At 43.8% G+C, this 17402-nt stretch overlaps 2 protein-coding genes across 25 annotated transcripts in view; one reads left to right on the top strand and one right to left on the bottom strand.

Moving 5' to 3' along the window:
• LOC108175891 (serine/threonine-protein kinase MARK2) overlaps positions 1-17402 on the top strand; it is a 657969-nt gene that overhangs the window by 266386 nt on the left and 374181 nt on the right. The gene's annotated exons all lie outside the window — the stretch shown is intronic.
• SIPA1L1 (signal induced proliferation associated 1 like 1) overlaps positions 1-17402 on the bottom strand; it is a 429087-nt gene that overhangs the window by 184705 nt on the left and 226980 nt on the right. Inside the window, exon 2 of one of the 19 annotated variants that reach the window (XM_051826278.2) lies at positions 4986-5071. The exons of the other annotated variants lie outside the window; for them this stretch is intronic. The gene's annotated coding sequence lies outside the window, so the exon portion shown is untranslated. The remainder of the gene's footprint in view (positions 1-4985; positions 5072-17402) is intronic. 19 annotated transcript variants of the gene reach the window in all.

Here is a 17402-nt window from a genome sequence, read left to right as displayed (position 1 = left end):
TTTATTTCAATTAATGCTCTTTTCTGTTCTGAGACCTGCCCTAAAATACAAAAAGGGATGGAACACAGTGCTCAGCACTGTGAATTGTGGGGGTTACGCTCTAATAGGTGAGAGTGACAGCAAGCAAACAGTGGAAGAGTATACCAGATGGGCAGTGGCAAGTGCCATCCAGAACACTGAAATATAGTAACATAGTCAAAGTGCCTGGCTGACTTACCTTCAATAGACTGGTCAAGGAAAGCCACTCTTGAGTAAATGCTTTAGGATAAGACGACCTAAACATCAAAGAGAAATCAGCTACACTAAAAAAGGACATTCTCAGCAGATGGACAAGGGCCTAAAGCATGAACAAACTTAGCATGTCTGAGGCAGAGAACCACTGTGGCTGGAGGGAGGAAAGAGACTGAGTCAGTCTAGGAGTCAGCTTGCAGATCCATGTAACAATGTGTAAGAACAATGTGTAAGGTTTCATGTCTTCATCTTGTGACAGGATCCAGCTCAAGGTGAAACAGGCTTGCCTTAAGGTGGGATGAGCGAGATGGAGAGAAGTGGATGGAGTTGTGAATTGCTGGGGTGGAGATAAGGCATGCTGATGGATTAGATGCCACTGTAAAACAGGACATATGTAGTGGTGGAGAAAGGTGTGAATCAAGGATGGTCTTCAAAGTTTAAACTGAGCTTGATGGTTCTGCCAAGAAATCTGAGTAGTGAACAGGTTTAAAGGATATGAACTTAGTGACCTGCTATCTTGGTTTGCCCAGGACAGAGAGGGTATCCTACAATGTGAGACTTTGTGGTTTTTTTTTTTTTTCCAAAAGATTTATTTATTTATTTGAAAGTCAGAGTTACACAGAGAAGGAGAGGCAGAGAGAGAGAGAGAGAGAGAGAGAGAGAGGGAGGGAGGGAGGGAGGGAGGGAGGGAGGTCTTCCATCTGCTGGTTCACTCCCCAACTGGCTGCAACGGCCAGAGCTACACTGATCTGAAGCCGGGAGCCAAGAGCTTCTTTCAGGTCTCCCACATGGGTGCAGGGGCCCAAGCATTTGGGCAGTCTTCCACTGTTCTCTTAGGCCATAGCAGAGAGCTGGATAGGAAGCGGAGCAGCTGGGTCTTGAACTGGAGCCCATACGGGATGCCGGAACTGCAGGGGGAGGCTTTACCTGCTATGCCACAGCGCCAGCCCCAACTTCCAGTGTTAAAACTGAGAAAAGTCCCAGGGAGCCAGGACCAGCTAGGTATAAATCAAGAGTTCTCTGCTGTCCATGTCAAATGTTAAAAGTCCCGGTTGCCCCTCTTCCAGGCCAGCTCTCTGCTGTGGCCAGGGAGTGCAGTGGAGGATGGCCCAAGTCCTTGGGCCCTGCACCCCATGGGGGACCAGGATAAGTACCTGGCTCCTGCCATTGGATCAGTGCAGTGCACCGGCTGCAGCACGCCAGCCACGGCGGCCATTGGAGGGTGAACCAACAGCAAAGAAAGACCTTTCTCTCTGTCTCTCTCTCTCTCTCACTGTCCACTCTATCAAAAAAATTTAAAAAAAAAAAAAAAAAAGCCTGCTGGACGTCTCTGTGGAGATACTGGAAGGTAGCTGGAAGCCTAAGTCTAAAGAAAGTCTGAGCCACAGACCCAGAACCAGGAGTCACACAGGCACACGGAAGAACTACACAGTATCGCCTCAGGAGCCGAGAGTAGGGCACCCAGAATAGCACTGGCATCTTTATTCTCCACAGATCACAAGTCACTTCACGGGCTAGTTCCCCATTTACACAGCTGCTACCTTTCAGACTCCATGTTTTACTTGTACTTTCCACATAAGAGTAACATGCACATTTCACATGTTCTCAGGCAATGAACTTAAAATACTTTGCTTCCAACTTTACCTCTGGCGTCAGCACTGTTGCAGCAGGTTACACTACCATCTGCAATGTCCACAACCCCAGAGCACTGGTTCAAGTCCTGTCATGTATGTTTCTGACCCAGCTCCCTGCTAATGCACCCGAGAAAGTAGAAGATGGCCCAAGTGCTTGGGCTCCTACACCCACATGGGAGACCAGGGTGGAGTTCCTGGCTTCAGACTGGCCCCGCCTCAGCTGTTCTGGCTATTTGGGAATGAAGAAATGGATGAAAGATCTCTCTCCCTCCATTTCTCTCTCTTTCCCTTTTAAATAAATAAATAAATCTTAAAAAACAAACTTCAGCTCTGACAACCCCACAGCATGGTCTCAGCTCCTCTCCTAAGAGCTACAGAAGAGTGTAATTGTAGGGATCAGGTTTATTGTCTACTGTTTCCTTCTGTATTACCCAAAACTTCACAACAAAGAAATTCCACCATTGCTACAGCCAAACGTGTGGTCTCATTTTTTCCTATTCCAAATCCCACTTCCCCTGCTTTCTAATTATCTTCAATAAAGCATGACTCTCAACTTCCACAATCAAAAAACCAAACTTTCACAATCAAGGAAAAGGAATCTAGAAGCAAACAAACTGACAAAAGCTCTCCAAGGGCAAGTTTCAGTGACAGGAGCCCGCGGCTCAGCGCGCTGGTCTCATTGAAAAGATTCCCAATGCCCTTGGCTGCATCTTAGCTGGGCACACTGGTACTCACAAAAAAGGAACAATTACCACAGTGACTCCACAGATGGCCCATTTAAACTACGGAATTAATACAATGTGTCTGCTGACCTATTTCAAATAACTAAATAGAAACCACTCAATTGGCCAGCTTGTGACAGAAAACAATCACATGCTTGCACTTGACCTTCAACTCTAACTCTGCCCAGCAATGTGAGCAGAAATAGAGAATAAAGAAAAAAATCAGCAATACTCAGAAGAGGTCCAGCAGCACCCCCTGGCCCACGTGTGGGACAGCTCGCTTACCAGGGCCAGCATCCCAGACAAGGGAGAACCAGGCACAAGAGGAAAAGGGAAGACAGTCTTCCACTGAAAAGGACTGTCCACCGAAAGACAGTAACAAGAAATCTCAAAAGGGAGAATTCAGGAAAACAGTTTCCGGGAATAAATGATGCCTACAAATTCATACTCTGCTGATAAACAGGACCTTGCACGGCGGGGCCCTGTGGAATACTGACAGAGCCCCAGAGGCCCCTCAGCAGAACAGCCACCCTCGCCTTTCTCGAGCACCCCAGACACAGTGCTGGCCCACGCAGAACCCCCATGGAGTCTACTAAAAGGGAGGCATTTTTAATCTTTCATAAGGCAAAAAAATTGGAAAAGCCAGACATGGGTTTAAAATTAGAAACTAATAAATTCTGAAGGATAAGACTCAACTGTTCATGGTCAGATAAAGCTCAAGCAGTATCTCATTAATGAGTATGACTTTTCATTTCACTTTTATACTGAATTTCAAACTTATTTTGTTTATAATTTCAAGTATAATCATCCTTTTTTTTTTTTTTTTTGACAGGCAGAGTGGACAGTGAGAGAGAGAGACAGAGAGAAAGGTCTTCCTTTGCCGTTGGTTCACCCTCCAATGGCCGCCGCGGCCGGCGTGCTGCGGCCGGCACACCACGCTGATCTGATGGCAGGAGCCAGGTGCTTCTCCTGGTCCCCCATGGGGTGCAGGGCCCAAGCACTTGGGCCATCCTCCACTGCACTCCCGGGCCACAGCAGAGAGCTGGCCTGGAAGAGGGGCAACCGGGACAGAATCCGGCGCCCCGACCGGGACTAGAACCCGGTGTGCCGGTGCCGCAAGGCGGAGGATTAGCCTAGTGAGCCCCGGCGCCGGCCCAAGTATAATCATCTTAATGTAAATTATGCTGAAAACACTGATATCCCTGTTGATGGGATATTGATTAATGCATTTAAAGGCATATAAAATATATTGATACACACTGATTTTATCTGATACACAAACATCTTCTAAGATCATCACATTCTCCACCCTGCAGACATACATTTAAACATCCATTAGTAATAAAGGATAATTTTTTACCTTTCAAAAGTTGTTTCAAATTTTATAAATGATAGAAATTCAGTGACTACAATGCTGACAGCATTCACAGACATATGACTTATAAGCATGGTAAAGTTCTAGGAACATATTTAATAGATACTGAGTAGCATACATTTTCCTAAACCAAGAAATACATCATTTAGTTTGTATATTTTAAATGCTTTGAATCGCTTTGCCTTCATCCTAATGAAATCACTAAAGAATGTCCTATAAATCTATTATCTGTAATGAGAAAGTATTCATAGACTTATAATTTAATGATCTGAAAATAATCCCTAGTTGGTGCCTCCTTAACAAATATGTCCTGGGGCTGGTGTTCTGGGGTACCAGGTAAAGCCTCGGCTTCCAATGCCAGCATTCCATATGGGTATGGGTTTGAGTCCAGCTACTCTATTTCTAATCCAGCTCCCTTTTCATGGCCTGGGAAAGCAGCAGAAGATGGCCCAACTGCTCCCAACCACCTTTATGGGAGATCTGAAAAAACCTCCTAGCTCCTGGCTCCTGGCTTTGGCATGGCCATTGTGACCACCTGGGGAGTAAATCAACCAGTGGATGGAAGATGTCTAACTCTGACTTTCAAATAAATAAATAAATATTTAAAAAGGGGGGGAGGAGGTCCTGTAGGACTGGCATTGTGGACACCAAAATCAAGTCCAGGCTACTTCACTTTCAATACAGCCCTGGGATTTCCATGGGAAAGCAGTGGAAGATGGCCCGAGTATGGGCCCTTGTACCTATGTGAGAGACTTGGATGAAGCCCCAATCTCCTGGCTTCGGCCTGGCCCAATCCTGGCTGTTGCAGCCATTTGGGGAGTGAACTTCTCTGTCTCCCAACCCTCTCTTTCAAATAAATAAATAAATCCTTTAAAAAATTTTTTCTGTTGTCATGATGACTTTACAAGAAAATCTGCAAAGCTATTTAAGACAGGCGCTATGAGAAAGACAGCAACAGACACTGCTTGGAAGAAGAAATGGAACAAAAGGCTGAAGCAGGAATGCCAGAGAAGGGCAGCTCACCAGCACGCACTGTTCAGGCTAGAGAGTCGGCTCCACACACAACAGGTCCGAGTCACCTCCTGCCCAAGCCTGGAGTGAAAGAAGCCCTCCAAAAGAAACATTCCAACAAAGAATTATCCTGGAGAATTAGTGCATTCCAAAAACAGTTCCCTAATTAATACAAACATTACCCAGTAATGAAGTATAAGACACCTATGAACAAAAGCCAAGGTTTTCAATGAGTTCATTAATTTGAGGACTTTCTTGTAAATTTTGGATGTTTATAAAATTCTATAGTTTCTAAAAATAAAACACAATTTACTACCATTGACAGCTAAAAAAGCTTTTTTTTTTTTTTTTTTTTTTTGACAGGCAGAGTTAGACAGTGAGAGAAAGAGAAAGGGAGAAAGGTCTTCCTTTTCCGTTGGTTCATCCCGCAAATGGCTGTTACAGCTGCGGCCGGCGTGCTGCGCCGATCTGAAGCCAGGAGCCAGGTGCTTCCTCCTGGTTTCCCATGCGGGTGCAGGGCCCAAGGACCTGGGCCATCCTCCACTACCCTCCCAGGCCACAGCAGAGAGCTGCACTGGAAGAGGAGCAGCCGGGACTAGAACCTGGTGCCCCAACCAGGACTAGAACCCAGGGTGCCAGTGCCGCAGGCAGAGTATTAGCCAAGTGAGCCACGGTGCCGGCCAGCTAAAGAGCTTTTATGAGAGCTAATTACCCCCAAATCACACACGGCACTAAAGCAATAAGCACCACAGCATAATTCTGAAACTCTGCTTCCATGCTGAGAGCACAGGAGCAACTGAGAATGCATGTGAGCACAGGCAGAGGAGGAAGGATGCCTCGTCTTCGTCTTGGTGGCTGCACAAGAAGAGGGAAGAGAAGGAGCACCGTCTTCTCCCTCGGGCCTCGCTTTGGTCCCCACCAGCCAGTGACGTGCCCATGCCTTCCAGGGACTTTCCAGCAGCTGTTCATTCAATCAGAGCACTGTCCAGGCTCTGGAGATTCTAAAGAGCTCATTTCACAGTGAGCTCTTGGGGACACAGACCAAATGTCAACCTGTACAGCTCCAGAAGGCAACAGTTACACAGCGTCTGCTCAGTAAACACTTGAAGATTAGGAACTCTCTATGAATAAATGAATGAGAGGCTGGTGTTGTGGCACAATAGGCCAAGCCTCTGCCTTCACTGCTGGCATCCCATATGGGTATACTGGCTCCTGTCCCGGCTGTGGTTCTTCCAATCCCGCTCTATGTTTATGTCCTGGGAAAGCAGTGGAAGATGGCCCAAGTGCTTGGGCCCCTGCACCCACATCATGGGAGACCTGGAAGAAGCTCCTGGCTCCTGGCTTCAGATCGACTCAGCTCTGGCCATGCAGCCATTTGGAGAGTGAACCAGCAGATGGAGGACCTTTCTGTCTCTCTCTGTAACTGTATCTCTCAAATATTCTTAAATAAGAATTCTTAAAAAAGAATAAATGAATGAGAAAAGAAGCCAGTAAAAGAGAAAACAGTAGAGACCAGTGCTGCGGTTAAGGTGCCATCTGCAGTGCCAGCATCCCACATGGGCACCAGTTAGTTCCGGCTGCTCCACTTCTGATCCGGCTCTCTGCTGTGGTCTGGGAAAGCAGTGGAAGATGTTCCAAATGCTTGGGCCCCTGCACCCACATGAGAGACCTGGAAGAAGCTCCTCTTCTGGCTTTGGCCCACTGCAGCTGTTTGGGGAATGAACCAGCAGATGGAAGACATCTCTGTCTCTCCCTCCCTCTCTTCTCTAATTCAGATTTTCAAATAAACAAATATATAAATCTTTAGAAAGAGAGAGAGAGAAAACAGTATTTTCACAGAGGTAGGAGGACAGAAGGGATGATGGAACAGAAGAAGAAAAAAACACTTCTTGGGAAAGGAAGCAGAAAACAAAGAGAAAAGTGGGGGTAATGCAGGAATATCACAAGCACGGGATAGCCCAGGAATATGCAGATTGAGCATCATGGACTTGGGAATAAGAATACAAAATTACAGAGCTTTAAAAGAGCAGAAGCTAGAGTGTAAAAAAAAAAATTAGGTATGAGTTAACAGTGAAACACTTGCACTTTCTTCCTAAGATCAGGATAAGGCAAGAGTATTTGTTCTCACCACTCCTAGCTCGCATTGTACTAAAAGTTCTAAGTTGCTTAATAAGGACAGAAAAACATTTTAAATGGTATAAAGATGGAAAAGGAAATGAAAATGTCCATATTCACAAACATATATGATTATGTATGCAAATAACCTTATAAAAATAACAGATGCACAAACACACACAATATGGAACTAGCAATGGAATTTGGGCGGTCTGTAGCAATTCTGTTTTTGTATACCAGTAAGGGGACAATTAAATGAAATTTGAAAAATTACACAGAGGAATATATAACAAGACATATAAAATCCAATATGTCAAATGAAAACAATATATCTAATGGAAGATGTACAACTCTATATTGAAAACTATAAACAATGTTGACAGAAATTAAGTGGAGAGGTTCACAGATAGGAAGACTCAATAATATCAGAATGTCTATATTCTCCACAAACTGAAATATAGGTTTCAAGGGAATCAGGCAGGCATGACACATTGACTCCAAAATTTATATGAAAATACAAAGGATCTATAATATCCAAAGCAATTCAAAGAATGAAGTTGAGGCCAGCGCTGCGGCTCACTTGGCTAATACTCCGCCTGCGGCGCCAGTTGCTCCTCTTCCAGTCCAGCTCTCTGCTGTGGCCCGGGAAGGCGGTGGAGGATGGCCCAAGTGCTTGGGCCCTGTACCCGCATGGGAGACCAGGAGAAAGCACCTGGCTCCTGGCTTCGGATCGGCGCAGCGCTGGCCATGGCGGCCATTAGGGGAGTAAATCAACAGAAGGAAGATCTTTCTACCTGTCTCTCTCTCTCTCTCTCACTAACTCTGCCTGTCAAAACAAACAAACAAAAAACAAAGAATGAAGTTGGATGACTTCATCACAGAGCGATAGTACTCAAGCTAGAGTGTAACAGCATGTGAACAGACCAGAGAAAAGAAGAGACAGAAACACTCAGGGCAGCCTGGTTTTTTTTTTTTTTTTCTTTCTTTTTCTTTTTTTAAATGTGAGGTTTGAATTTTTGAGTCTTTATTTATTCTTATTCATTTGAAAGACAGAGACATAGAGTCAGAAAGTAAGAGATCTTCCCATCTGCTGGTTCACTCCACAAATGCTGGCAACACTTGGGCTGGGCCAGATCAAAGCTAGGAGCTAAGAACTCAATCTAGTTCTCCCATATAAGCGACAGAGACCCAACTATTTGAAAATGCATACTACTACGCATGAATCTCAAATTTTGTGCATAAAAATAAACATCTTTTGATTCTATTTTCCCACAAACTCTTTGAAGCACTCTCAAAATCTTACAAGTCAACATAAGAAGACTGTAATGATACTGATTTAGAAAATTTAAGATTTGAAAAAGGTACTGTGCAAAAATAGGTAATGGCCATAGGAATGGCCAATAAGCACAGAACCAGGTGATCCAAAATCATCAGTCATCAGAAAAAAGCAACTTAAAATCACAATGAGATATGATTTAACACTCATCACATAGCTAAATGAGCAAACAAAAACTCAGGGCTGGCCTTGTGATTCAGTGGGTTGAGCCACGACCTGTGATTGTAACATCCTATATAAGCACAGGTTTGAATTCTGGATGCTCTATTTCCAATCCGGCTCTCTGCTAATGTGCCCGTGAGGGCAGCAGAGAATGGTCCAATTGCTTGGTCTCTTGCACCCAAGTGGGAGACTCAGATGGAGTTCCAGACTCCTGGTTTTGGCCTGGGCCAGCCCTGGCCACTGCAGCCAACTGGGGAGTAAACCAGAAGATAAAAGATTCATTTCCTCTCTGCCTTTCAAATTAATAAAATAAATCATTAAAAATATAATAAAGAGCACAATTCATTTTAAAAAGAAAACTATTAACACCAAACGATTGTGAGAAATGTAGAGCAGCTGGAACTCTCAAAAACTGCTGGCACAACTACATAAAATAGCACAGCCACTCTGGGAAAACGGTTTGGCAGTTTCTTGCACAATAAAATGCACACCCACCTACCCTTTGCTCCAACAATACTACTCATGGTATGACCCAAGGGAAATGAAAATATGTGGCTCCAAAACAACTTAAACAAGAATGTTTATAACAACTTTACTGGTAACAGCCCACAACCAGAAACACCACCAATTGAAAGCTGAGGATCTATGCATTTGCTGGATGTATAGTATATCTAATAAAAAATAAACTTGAAGAAGAAGGAGCAAAGACATAAGAGAGGGATGGAATAAGACTCCTCATTTCTGCTTTTTGTTCTCCCCACACTGGCAGCAAAGAGGGAGAATGGGCAAAACTTGAGAGGGGTCAAAGAATGTGTGCTGTAGAGAACACGAAGGACATTTACAGGAAAGAAAGTGCATGGATGGAGACTGGAATGATAGGGAGAGAGACTGGAATGATACGACTCAAGGACTCACATCCGAGGAAAGGTGAAAGGGAAGCGGGTTGGACAGAACAGAGGTTAACCGTGCAAAGAAGGGCTCCACAGAAGATGGGAAAGGATGGCTTTACTACTGGAAAGCAGAAGAAATGAAGGAGCTGGGTTGCCAAAGCCAAGCTGATTGCCAACAGATCGCATCATGGGCTTGCCATAAAGTTTTCTTTGATTCTTTCCTCTCCTTAACCCTACAGTCAACCAATTACTACTGATCTTTAGAAGTTTTTCAATTTCTTCGTGCCAACCAATGGAAAATGCATTGATTGGGAAGTCTAGAGTTACTACAGTACAATGGCTACAATACTTGCCTAAAATAATGAGAACAAGTGGCAAAAGACAGTATCTCTTGAGTGATCTCTGCATCGTACTAACATAGATTAAACTTCTAAGGAAATGTGCATGAGCCCATGTTTCCTGCTCTTTAAATTACTTATTTTGCTACTATTACAAATACCTAAACACTTAACACTTTTATTTATTGATCCTTAAAATGGAGATATGATGGATGCAATAAACATTAAAACCCAAATATCAAACGTTATAAATAGGAAACATGCCTTAGGGGCACTTTACTTATGTGTGGGCAGAATTTAACATTTAATAAATGGTCCAATAAAAGAACTGATTCACCTCATATGGAATAGTCAATTAGTCTGACCACAGGCAGAGACAAAAAAAAATCCTCTTCAACATAGCACAATAAGTTCCTACTGACATTCAACAACTTAGATCTTTTCTCTGTATATTTGAGTATTTAAGCACTACATGATTTCACCTTAATCTCAAAGAATTCATTGCCTAAATAAACATCCATCTCTTGAGTGAGAATTCTGTTTTTAAAAGTTTCTTATTTTTCAGAGAGAGGGGAAAAAAAAAAAAAAAACCACTCTCATCCACTCTTTCACTCCCTGAATGCCCACAGCAGCCTGGGTTGGGAACTCAATCCAGGCCTGCATGTGAACTGCAGGAAGCCAGTACCTGACATAACTGCTGCCTCCCAGGGTCTACAGCACCAAGAAGCTTGAGTCAGGAACTGGAGCAAGGCACTGAACCCAGGCACTCAGATGTGTGACACAGGTGTCCTAATTGTCTTAACTCCAAGGCCAAACACCTAATCTAGAGAATTCTGTTCTAACAAGGGTTGAAATGTTTTCCTGGGATGAATCAAGTATTCCCCATACTACCATACACTTCTTTTTCTCTCAACAAAGGCATAACTTCCAAGAAAAAGGATACATTTTTTTTGCTAGCTCTAACAATAACATTTTATTTTTTAAGATTTATTTTACTACTTGAAAGGCAGAGTTAAAGGAAGGGAGGAGGGAGACCAAGCTTCCAACTGCTGGTTCATTCCCCAGATGGTCCCAACAGCTGGGCCAGACTGAAGCCAGGAGCTTCTTCCAGGTCTCCCATGTGGGTGCAGGGGCCCAAGCACTTGACTCATCCTCTGCTGTGTTCCCAGGTACATTAACAGGAAGGTGGATTGGAAGCAGAGCAGCTGGGACTCTAACTGGTGCCCACATGAGATGACAGCATCACAGGGGAGGGTTTCACCCATGAGCCACAATGCCAACTGACACCGTACTTTTTAAATACCCAAAATTCTTGAAAACAAATTCTATGCATCAGGTTTGTCACAGCCTTTCTTTTTTTTTTTTTTTTTTTTGCTGTTCACCATTGTTTTATTTATTTATTTAAGAAAACTTTTATTTAACAAATATAAATTTCGTAAGTACAACTTTTGGATTATAGCAGTCCCCCCCGCCAACCACCTTCCCACCCACAAGCCATCCCATCTCCTACTCCTTCTCCCATCCCATTCTTCATTAAGATTTAATTATCTTTATATACAGAAGATCAACTTAGTATATACTAAGTAAAGATTTCAACAGTTTGCACCCACACAAACACACAAAGTATAAAGTACTGTTTGAAGACTAGTTTTACTGTTAATTCGCATAGTACAACACATTAAGGACAGAGATCCTACATGGGGAGTCAGTGAACAGTGACTCCTGTTGATTGAACAATTGTCACCACCCTTCCTAACATTTTGATTTTAATATACATTGGAAAGGAATGAACAGACAATGTGAGCTCAGAAATGTCCCTACTGTCTCACAACACATGCGATCATCAGCCCATCACTTCCCCTCAGTGGGACAAGCTGCTGACAGCAAGCGATTAATGTTCTGAAACAATTCCAAGGGGTTTGTCAGTGTCAGCTATTGGCCAGCTCTGAGCAACGTCAGATCTCCATGATATGGTTTTTTAGAGCTCCCATTAGAGTCAACACAGGTTTACTATGAGAAAACAAGCATTTCCAATGAGAAGCTGCTGCCAAGGCACAAGCATTTTTAGGCCTGCTTCCAAGTTTGACATGGCATCAGCACACAGAGAGAGGCGCTTGCCCAGACAGCACCTTGCAGCAGAAGCGCCATCTCTTTGCTCATAACAGATAACAACAGTTCCGCCGTCTCGCTACAATAATATACTGAATTACTTTTGGGTGGTGGTGGTGGGGGGAAATGCCTCCTCTTCCCTCTTAACTGTCCCTGTAAATGATACTTCCTGTAATCCAAGTCACATATCTCTCCATGAACACAGTCTTTGCCATCAATAGGTGCAAAGTAAAAAGCACAAGGGCAGAGTTAAATCACCAATACACAAAAGGCTTGAAGTCAGAAAAGTTGTCCTACCTCTGAATAAGAAGTTAGACTGAGACACTCTGAATCAGTATTCATAAAAGACAGCTACTTTTCATATGGCCAACAACTTCATGGTCACTGCCAAGAGGAAACTGCTGTATATACTGTACAGTAACTTTTCTACTTGTAAATATTATGAAATATCCAAAACCTCACTTTAACGCACTACATGACACATTTGTTCAATGTGAAAATCCTTTCCTTTTACAAAAAGCTGGCTTCATCAGGAAATGGCTATTCCCTGGGAACAGTACTGTCAAAAGCAGCCGGTAATCAGATGGACATCAGGAACTTCACAGAGACCATTTATAGCAGGCCACCCAGGAAGAGGACAGAGGAGTGGTGATGACACCTTCTCCAATTTACAACACTTTACAGTTTACTAGACAGCATTTTTTCATTGTTATTCATGATCTCATCTGGGGAAATGGGCCAACAAGCAAGAGGAAATGCAGACCACATGGCCTTCTGAAGGTCACAGGGAGAACCCTACAGCCCTCTGCTGCTCTTGGGTGCATCCAAGTGAGTACATCTTCTCTTGTGCTGAAAAACAGCTGAGAAATAGGAACCAAGAAGCTGTTGTAGACCAGTTGGTTCTCATGCCCGGAATTAGTGATGCACTGCGTTCAATAAACATCACTGACACCATAAAGCTAAGAAGCCTGCTTTTCTTTCTTTCATTTTTTCTGTCATTTGTCAAGCACTGAGACATAAAGAAATGGACCTACAAACACCTCCAAAAAGCACCATGACCCCCACACCTCTATTCCAACATTAGGAAGAAAGTACTTGATGCTGCTGCCTAGAAACCTGGCAGTGAGGATGGAGACCTGAAGTGGCAGGCTAGAGAAGGCAGCAAAGACTTCAGAGTCCAGATCCCATCTTGGCAGGTGTGACAGACTTCACTGTCTTCCTCACAAGCAATGTCCCTACCTACTGTGAAAAGATAGATCACTCCTAATAGCAATTATTCCAAACAAGGATTCCAAGAATCTTAAAGAATGTGGCAACCTTGATTTGCCCAATTTATGGAAGATCACAAAAACTAAGAGCTGGAAGTCACTGGAAACTATACTACTTTTATTTTTTGCCAGGCAGAGTTAGACAGTGAGAGAGAGTTATAGACAGTGAAAGAGAGAAAGATCTTCCTTCGGCTGGTTCACTCCCCTAATGGCCACTACGGCCGGCGCTGTGCCGATCCGAAGCCAGGAGCCAGGTGCTTCCTCCCGGTCTTCCATGCCAGTACAGGGACCCAAGCACCTGGGCCATCCTCCACCACCTTCCCAGGCCACAGCAGAGAGCTGGACTGGAAAAGGAGCAACTGGGATAGTACCCAGTGCTCCAACCTGGACTAGAACCCGGGGTGCTGGTGCCATAGACGGAGGATTAGCCAAGTGAGCCACAGCGCCAGCCGGAAACTACACTACTCTTTAACTTGTCTTAAAATCTGAAAATAACTTCTTACTCCTTTGGGGTGGGGGAAAGCTAGTATGCAACAGTAGGGAAGAGGGTTCCCTTTTTTAAGTTCAGCTTAGTTCATTGCCTCCTTACAGAATTAACAAAGGAGGACTTCATCTGGTAAGGAAATCAGAAAGGCTCTTACAGAGTGAGCTTCATTTTTTTATCTTATAGTCAGGAGGTCAAACGTTCTGTTAACTGGGTATCTCTTGTGAACAACAGGCAAACCGATAAATGAGTGACTGCTCAAAAGCTGTCCCTGAGCTGGATTAGAAGTCAGCCTTACCCAGTGTGAGAAAGGCGGAACACAAACAGCTGAAGCAGCAGGGACAGGCTTTAACCCGTCAGGTAACAGAGCCTTCACTTTCCTCTCTGTCTCCCCAGAGCATGCCCAGCGCTTCCTTCTTTATCTGAACCTCCTCCATCTCCCATCCTCCACACAGGTCAGATTTCTCTCTCATCGAAAAAGGAGAAGGAAATAGGATGGAGATAGCCCACTTCAAGGACTAAAGCCAATTGCAAACATAATCTAAGTACTTTCAGTAAGGAAACTGGCATCTCATCTAAAACAAAAACCTAACAACCTGACTGCAGGAGTACTAACCTGAACAGAACCAGTAACTCCCTGCTAGACCATGTTGTAACTTGTCAAGGTCCTTTACTATGCCACTCACTATCATTAGGGCTGGGAAGAGTTAACTGAAATCAATCTAATGAGTGCTTTGCAAAAAGTTCCTAACTGCTGAAAATAATCATGCAAAATCTAAATGCTCATAGAGCCACCCTTAAGGGAAACACACAATTACTATTTATTAATAATAGTACCTTTTGAAGAACAAAAACTTGCTTTTTTCAATCATTTAAAATGCTAAGACTACAATCTGATGCTTAAAACTAAAAACATTATAACAACAACAATGGATCCAAATGTGAACATGTACCAAAATGTTTATAAAGTAACTTTAGAATTGGCAGTATTTGCCAAATAATTTAAAATCAATCAGTCCCTCATTGGAAGGGACTGCGGTAGCAAAGGTGAGACCCAGTGAGCTGTTGCTATGTAGGCAAAGGATCTTCAAAGACAGTGCCATCTCTTACTAACAGTCATGCTTGCTGGAACCCAATCTCTGAAAGATCTTTGTTTTCTTCCAGGGGTTGACTTTCCCAGGCAAAAATCTGAAGGGACATTGCTTCAAAGCTGAGTGACGCCACAAAATGCAGACTCCCTTTAAAGCAGCTTTTACACTCTTTACTTGGGAAAGTGGGTAGTGCACAAAGTTCTATTATTGGCTCTGTGTACACCACAATGGCTTCTGGACAAAAACCTGTTGGGGTCTGTCGCTCCCCCTCTTCGTGGAGGAACGACACTAAGCCCTGCCTAGGCTTCATATCCGAGTCACGGCACCATTATGTCGCTCCCCGTCTTCGTGGAGGAACGACACAGGACCCTGCGCTGTTCTTTCGTCTGCTCGGCCCTCCCCGGGTTTGCTGCTGGTTCTTCCCGGGTTGGCTACTATCCCTTCCACCTCCGTGGAAGGGCAGTTCCCCCTGGCCGCATTCCCCACTTCCGCAGGGGAGCGGCACACCGCCGGCCGGCTTTCTCGGGGGCTGCACGGGTTCCCTTAGATGTTCCCCATAGATGTTCCCCATAGATGTTCCCGGTGCATGCCGTCTCTCTCCTCCTTTATAGTCCTCCTCCGCCAATCCTAACTCGGCTGCCCACACGCCGAGTATGCTGCTCTCCAATCAGGAGCAAGTCCTACAGTTTATTGGTTGAACTGGAGGCAGCTGTGCGGAAGCTGTTTACTCCTCTCCCAGCGCCATATTGTGGGAGAGCAGATGCATAGAATAAGTCTTAATTCCAGTAACTCAGTCCAGTCCGGATTGCTCCCCACAGGGTCATGACTGGCCAAGTGGCTGAAGTGCATCACTGCTCATGGCAAACGCCTCTGGTAAGCATGAACACTTAAAGGAAGCCCACTGGATGCTGAGAGAGTGTGGCATACCAAGTTATTTTGAGTGCCAGAGAAGGTGGTCAGCAAAGAATGCTCAGAAACTGTCAAACACCACAAAGGACAGATACTTTCCCATCAAAAGAGAGGACTGCTGTTTACATGAATCTTTCCAAGATGAGGATCTGAAAAGCAGACAGGAATAACCTAAGTTACTGTGAACTGTCACATGAGAGAATGGGAAACAATCACAGGGGTCTGAGTCAGTGCAGAGTTCAACACGTCTGCCATGGAGCAGAGCCTTGCTAAGTTTCTTGAAGCTGCTACTGGGGGGAGGCAGAAAGAAGAGGGACAGCAGACAGAACACACAAGGGGACAGACACGAGACACCCTGACCTGCAGTCACCCTTCCACGATTACCACCTGCAGCCTCTGATGACGCGCTTTCTCTCCTATCTTTCTATCAGGGGAGCAGAGGACAATACTCTTAAAAGCACGCCATTCTTTATAGTGTGTGAGCGTACATTTATATTTTTTCCACTTCAAAACCAAAAGTTACACTCATGTTAAGCTTTCGTTAAAAATCAAAAATTGATACTTAAATTGAGAAACATAGCTAGCATAAGAAAATTTCTTCTGAAAAATCAGTGGAAACAAAAGATAAGCAGAGCCCAGCTTACCATTGAAGAAGCTCTTTCCTTTAGCCTATGATGAAATGATTACACCCAGCAGAAATAACTGCTTGCAGTTACAAGCTACTGTGTTTAACACACACCACAGATAAGATACTTTCCACCTTCTGGTCATCACCTCCAGCCAGTCCCTTACAAGTAACTGGTGTGACGCCCCCATAACTATGGTGTATGAGACCACATTATTAGTCAATGTTAGAACAGCCACTGTGGATGATGATGTTATAGATAATTTTCAATTTTTTGTCTATTTCTCTGCATTTCCTACATTGGTTCACAATAACATACTATTTTTTAACAAATATTTTTAAAATTTGCTGAGAACAAAGTATTAAATGTGATTTTCTTATCACATCAAATACAACCAAATGGACATTATTGCAAATGATCATCAAGACACAATTAAGGGATCAAATTACACTAACAATAAAGGCTGGACCTCGGCCTGGACTTTACATCCAACAGACTGGACATGTGCAGAGTACAAGCACACTGGTCTCTCCATCTTTGAACTGAGGCCGCTGTGGGAATAACATCAGATTTTAGGGATGGGGCCAAATCCTCAGACAAAAATCGAGACAGATGGCATATCTGCACATACTCTGTTCAGTAGAGTTCTCCACATTACAGAGGGAACACCTAAATCCGCAGATTAGGCTGATTCTATTTAATTGGTTTGAGAAGGAAATTAAGAGAGAGATAGAGACAGACAGACAGAGTGGGAGGCTTTCATCAGGTATTAGCATTCATTCAGAAAACTGAGAAGGCAGCTGTCACTGGAAGGGATAAAATACAACCCCCTTGATATATTTCTACTCTAAGAACTGTAGAATTCTTGACTTGCAGTCACTGTACCCAGCACTAACAAGAGTTATTCACAGCCAGTGGAGAAATAATTTATCTGAAGTAATCTAGAAGCCAAGAAATTATGTTAAATGACCAGAAAAGGTGAATCTTTGATGCCTCCTGTTTAGATGATGGCTAATGATCCAATTATTTACACAATATACAAAGCCAGGGTAACAAGTTAGATTTGTTTTTGGTACTGAAGCAAGGTCTCTTAGTTCCTAA

Source organism: Oryctolagus cuniculus, chromosome 20 (assembly GCF_964237555.1).
Source record: "Oryctolagus cuniculus chromosome 20, mOryCun1.1, whole genome shotgun sequence".
Taxonomy (NCBI): Eukaryota; Metazoa; Chordata; class Mammalia; order Lagomorpha; family Leporidae; genus Oryctolagus; species Oryctolagus cuniculus.
Note: the sequence above shows the minus strand (reverse complement) of the source record. Positions and strands in the feature narration are given on the sequence as shown.